The sequence below is a fragment of the Streptopelia decaocto genome (assembly GCF_964273445.1).
Source record: "Streptopelia decaocto genome assembly, chromosome: 16".
Classification (NCBI taxonomy): Eukaryota; Metazoa; Chordata; class Aves; order Columbiformes; family Columbidae; genus Streptopelia; species Streptopelia decaocto.
Window position 1 is genome coordinate 4,956,788 of NC_138671.1, and position 6,000 is coordinate 4,962,787.

Genomic DNA, 6,000 nt, shown 5'->3' on the forward strand with positions numbered 1-6,000 from the left:
TACCAAAAGAGAAAGAGTATGGAGCTGTGGATATGAAAAACATCATTAACACAGGCAAATCTCTTCCCACACACATGAGAACAGAACTCCTCATGGCTTTTCTATCCCTCTTGAGCTTACCTGTCCCAAGAGAAAAGGTGAGGATGGCTATAAAAGCTCCCTGCATTGTCTCCTCCTTCCGAATAAGGAGGCAAACGGTCCTGTGTGTCTTATGAACCAGCTCCAGAACACGTCATTTGTTATGCAGCAGTCCATTTGATATTAATGAGGGATGGATATTTTGTAAACAGAAGCTAGATTTTTTATGTATTTATTTGCCTTGGAAGGAAGAACTTGCTAATGGTTTGATGTACTCAGCTGGCTCTTGGGAGCAGCCTTTAGTTGTGGTAAAGGAAAAATAAGATAATTAAAAAAAAATCCAGCAATTGAGGGAGAGGAAAAGAAAGGCTTTATCTCCATAAAGAAAAGCTGAGGAGCCAGAGCCACTCAGAAGCAAATCTTGTCTCATTTACAGGCCTGAGAGTCTGCGGCAACCCCACTGAAACAGAGTGGGAATTAGTGCTCGTGTGATGTGGGGGAGGCGGAGGAGATGTTGCTCTCCCTCCAGCCCATCCTGCTCCACCGCGGCCAGGCTGCGGGTGCTGGGGTACGTCCTCACTCCCCAAAGCACCCAGCCTTTCACACCCCCACTGATCTTCTGTTTCTCCCTCCTTGCTGGTCTCCCATGCCCTCGAGGTTCTTCTCCCAGTCCTCGTGGTTAGGATGGAATGCTCAGAGGCTTTGTTTTTCTTTCACATCTCTGTCTGTCTTTCCTGCAGCCACTTTCCTCTCACTCACCTTCTCACTCTCTACAACTACTTGGAAAGAGGTTGTTCCATGGAGGGGGTTGGTCTTTGCTCCCAATGAACAAGCAACGGGACGAGAGGAAATGGCCTCAAGTTGCACCAGGGGAGGTTTAGATTGGATGTTATGAACAATTTCTTCCCATAAAGGGCTGCTGGGCATTGGAACAGGCTGCCCAGGGCAGTGGTGGAGTCACCATCCCTGGAGGGGTTGAACAGACAGAGATGAGGTTCTTGGGGACATGGGTTAGAGGGGGATGTGCAGTGTTGGGTTAATGGTTGGACTCATTAGTCTTGAGGGTCTCTTCCAGCCACAACGACTGTATGATGGGATGACTTGGATGTCCAGCAAGCGCCCACACTGCAGCACCTGCTGCTGCCGCCCCCCAGCAAGACCCTGGCTGCAGGACGGTCCCCCGGCCCCAGCGCGGCCGTGGCAGCCGGCACGTCCCACGGCCGAGCCCCCGCGGCCCGGGGAGCAGCTGGTCCACCCCCGGCCGTGCCTCCTGCGGCCCCGCCGCGCCCCACACCCGGGTGTCCCGGCGCAGGCACCGCCGGGGGCTCCGGAGGGACCGGGGGTGACGCCGGGGGTTGGCAGCATCGCTGGGGGGGCTGCAGTATGTGTGACCGCGTGGCCTAATGGATAAGGCGTCTGACTTCGGATCAGAAGATTGAGGGTTCGAGTCCCTTCGTGGTCGGCTCTTTTTTTCCCACCCCCATTTTTAAGCCCGCTCCAGCTGTTCCCGCATCGCGCCTCTTCCCCTCACGGGCGGGTGGAGGGAGGAAGGAACCGACCCGTGTGTCGGTCCCGGTACCGCCGCTCCCGGTATCGCCGCCCCCGCCGCCGCTTCCCCTGGAGCCCCGGGGGGGTTTCCCCGGGGTCACGCGCGGGGTCACCTTCGCGCCCCCGCAGCGCGAGGTCGTGCGGCACGGGCCGTTCTCGCGGGCCGGGGCGCGCGATTCGCGCAGCCCCAGTGGCCTAATGGATAAGGCACTGGCCTCCTAAGCCAGGGATTGTGGGTTCGAGTCCCATCTGGGGTGGGCACCCTTTTACCAGTGCCCGCCCCGTTTCTGTGCTCTTTCTCCCCGTTTTAGTGCCAGCAGCCCCCCGCACCGCTGCTGGACCTTCTGCTGCTGTACACGGGCTGTGCATGGTCTATACATGATGCTGTTGGGATGATGTGGTTCTCTACTCCTGGCTGGCAGTCCCAATTTAGACCTGATGAGAAAAGGAAGAAACAAGTAGCAGCTACAAACCACCACAGGCTTAGGTGCAAAGGCAGATGCTTTATCCATCTGGTTGCATGGTCCTGCATGCCGAGTGCTCAGGTGAGGCTGTCACTGAGGGAACAGCAGGCAGGTTTTGCCTTGCGACCTGTTAATGAAATGATGATTTTTGGAGGGGTGTTAATGAAAGGACCCTATTTGGAGGGGAGTGTGCACACACCACAGGCTCTGCCCCATCCGCCTGGGGCATGGGGACCTTTCAAAGTGTCCCAGAAGGTGCAAAAGCAGAACAGTTAAAACTGTTTTTTTAGCCTTCTCTGCGCAGAGATGGGTCTGTATCAGGTCAAGGCTGAACAGGGAATTTCAGCTGCATTTTGAGCCCCTTCGGCTGCTCCCCGTATCATCAGCTTTATCTGACCCCCAATAAAAAGCCAACTGGTGCTGGGGGGGTGACGACCCTGCAGGTGTCACACAAACCTCTTCCCAGAACACGACAAGCTCTAATGGGAAGAAAGCTTTACTCCTGTGCCAGAAACCACAGCTCAACTGGTGGCTGGGGGTTACGCAGTTTGGCTGTGCTGCCGTGGGACCAGACTCCTCCATGTACATCAATTCGGTGTAATGCCCTCTCAGGTTTGTTGCATTAACAAGCTGCTCGGAGGGTCTTTTGCTATGGAATTAATGGATTTTAAAAGGAAGCTGCGGTCAGAGTGATATCACACCGGTAAAACCTAAAGTGAAGTTTCTTTCTAAGTACTTTTTCTCTGTTAGGTGTGGGAAGAAATGACTCTGCTGCCTGGAAAGGAGCAAACCCATCGAAGCTCCGGTCGCTGGGCCGCTGGCAGCCCCAGGCAGCCGAGCTGCAGGTCCCTGTGCTGCGCAGCAAATGCTGCCCAATTTGGGGGCTGGGGAAGGAGCTAAAGGGGTTGTGTCACCTGGGGACCAGTCGACTTCCACCTCTTTGTGTGACCAGCTTCAGTGCTGTGGTTGAAAACATGGCCAGAGCACTTTTGCATCCTTCTTACAACTCTGAATGGCATCAGGTGTGGTTTTTTTGGGGGGGGGAGGGGGTGATCACTTGGCTTCTTTTGGGCAATGTTTTCTCTGCATCTCCCGGAGATGCCGTACGTGCCCTCCCGCTGGGGCGTCTTGGTGGCAGCATCACGAGGGGCCTGGGCTGGTTTGTTGCTTGGTCTGAGGGACGTCCATCGGCAACGGCCTCGCTCGCGCAGCACCAGCCTTTGTTCCTGCTGTTTCTCTCCTCTCCTGCCTCTGCAGCACTAAGTCTCAGCCAGCAGAAGGCTGAACTCTTTTTTTAGGATTAGATGAGAACTGCACATTTTGGGGAGAAGCCGAGCTGCACCAGGAGGAGAATGCAGGGGGTGTTATTGATAATGGACAGGAGCTTAACGAGGCCTGTGGTGTTTCTCTTTGTGTCACACTGTTATGCTATAGTGACATTGGGGGTGGAAAAGAGTCACTATGCTATAGTGGTGCTACAGCGGGTGCTTGTTGACAGCGGGTTCGGTCATTGACACTGTGACCCTCACACCAAATGCTGTCACGGGACAGGATGAGGTGTCTCCAGGGCCCTGGTTGTCCCCATCCTTCCTCCCTTCATCCCCGGCCTTGAGAGATGGGAGTGTGGGTGATGCACAGGGGGTGTCAGGGCCACCCATGGGACCCTCCCGGTGTGTGTCACTGTCCCCAAAACAAAGTTATGGGGGACCACGTGGCCTAATGGATAAGGCGTCTGACTTCGGATCAGAAGATTGAGGGTTCGAGTCCCTTCGTGGTTGTTTTAGATTCACGGGAGATACTCGACTTGTTTAATTTCCATCACCACCAGCTTGCGGGGACGGCAGTCGATATCCCATGGGGTGAGAGCATCCTCGGGGGCATCAGACCCTCATGGCTGCGGGGGGCAAAGCTTGAGGGAACGTGGCAGCTTTAGGGTGGGATCTGCCCTGAAAATCCCCAGGGTTCTCCCGGGAGGATTTATGTCGCCACGGCGGGGCAACAGCCCAGGGAGCCCTGTCCTGGGGTAGAGGCCAACTGGAGCTCAGCCCTGGAGCTGGGTGGGGCTGGGCCCCAGCTGGGGCTGGTTACCGGGGGGAGATAAAAGGGCAGGAGTGGCCAAGGCTGGGGCTTTTTGCTGCTGCAGAGAGTGTCTGGTGAGCTACTGTTGGGCTGAGGTGAGGCACAGGGGTTTGTGTGTGTAAGGGGGGGGGGGGGGCATCCCGCGTCACCCCTCCCTGCAGGGCACCTGCTGCAAAGAGCCAGAGTGGGGAAAAAGCAGCTGTTACCCCAGGTGGGACTCGAACCCACAATCCCTGGCTTAGGAGGCCAGTGCCTTGTCCATTAGGCCACTGGGGCGGCGCAAAATCCGTCTACCCCCACCTCTGCCCCGCGCCCCCCCCGCCGCGGGTTCCGGAGCAAACGGCCCCGCTGTTCGGGGTGGCGGTTGATGGCACCGAGAACCGGCGGCGGGCACCGGCACCTCCCGCCCGCCGCGGCGGGACAGCGGCGTCCTCAGCCCCCCCTATTTGTTTGCCTCCCCCGCCGGCGTTTCAGGGCTGCGCACAGAACCGGGGCTGCGCTGGGCGGTGGCGGGGCCGGTGCCGCCTGTTCTGGGGACAATCAGTCCCCATGAGCTGTGTGGGACACCCCGTTCCCGCGTGTGGCGGCCGCGCTCCCCTCTGGCCACCAGAGAGTTAAGTGACGGCACTAAGAATGCGTACGTACGAAGCCCCAGTGGCCTAATGGATAAGGCACTGGCCTCCTAAGCCAGGGATTGTGGGTTCGAGTCCCATCTGGGGTGACTCTTTTCCACCCCAATGTCAGGTCCTGGGGTTCCCCCGCTTGGAGGGCGGTTGATTCACCTTTGTGGGGCACCCTCAGCGCACCCCCACCCCCTTCTTGGGCATCCTGAGGTGCATGATGTTGGCATAGAGTTTCTGAACACGTTTTTATTCTCTCTCAAACATGCACCTCCTCCAAATCCTGGTGTCCAGCGCTGGCTCCGAAGACTTAAGCAAAACGTTGCAAACTTTATGGTAAAATCTGAGGAGGGAGGACTGAGCAGCAGGTGATAATGTGGCAGGGGGGGTCTCCTGGGCAGAGGTCTCAGCTGAGGCTGTCACTGCCCCAGCTGATGTTCATGTGATGATTTTGAGGGTCAGAAATAATACCAGAAGCAGTGACAACACCCTACTTGTGAGCCCTTCCCAAGGGGAGCAGGCTGTGAGTGCCCCACACACCGCACTGTGCCCCAGATAAGCCCCAGCTGAGAGCACTTTCAACTCTTATTTTGAATTTCTGCCTAAAACAGAACCCCCTCTCCTCACCCCAGGTGGGACTCGAACCCACAATCCCTGACTTAGAAGGCCAGTGCCTTATCCATTAGGCCACTGGGGCCATATGAAAACATGAAAAAAGTGTCATTTTGGTATTTTTGAGATCCCTGAGTGAACCGAACTGGCATTGATGAAATCGACATCACACCTGTTTGAACAGGGTCCCCTGATCAGTGACTCCCAAAGACTCAGCCTAAGGATTTTCGGCGTTCTTCCCGTACTCACAGAGCGGTTTCTGAACAGGGAGCAACCGCCTCCTGCCAAATTCCTGCCATGGCTTCAGGTTAATTTAACAAAATGACATGCGCTTTCTTCGGTTTGGAAAAATTTGAGAAAATAATTGAAGTAGTAAACACTCCATTTACTACTTAGCTGTGCAGTTAGACTGCCTTTTCCTGCAATTTCCCCCCAAATCTGCTGCTGTTTGTGTGTTCAGCAGCAGAGGGTGCTCTCACTGAGCAGATGACCCGGTGAAGAGGACAAAGAATTTAAAAATTCAGATCTGTCAACTACTTTTTTAAAGTTTCAAACGTGAACAATAATTTTCCTGCACAATGATTGACAGGCTGTCACAG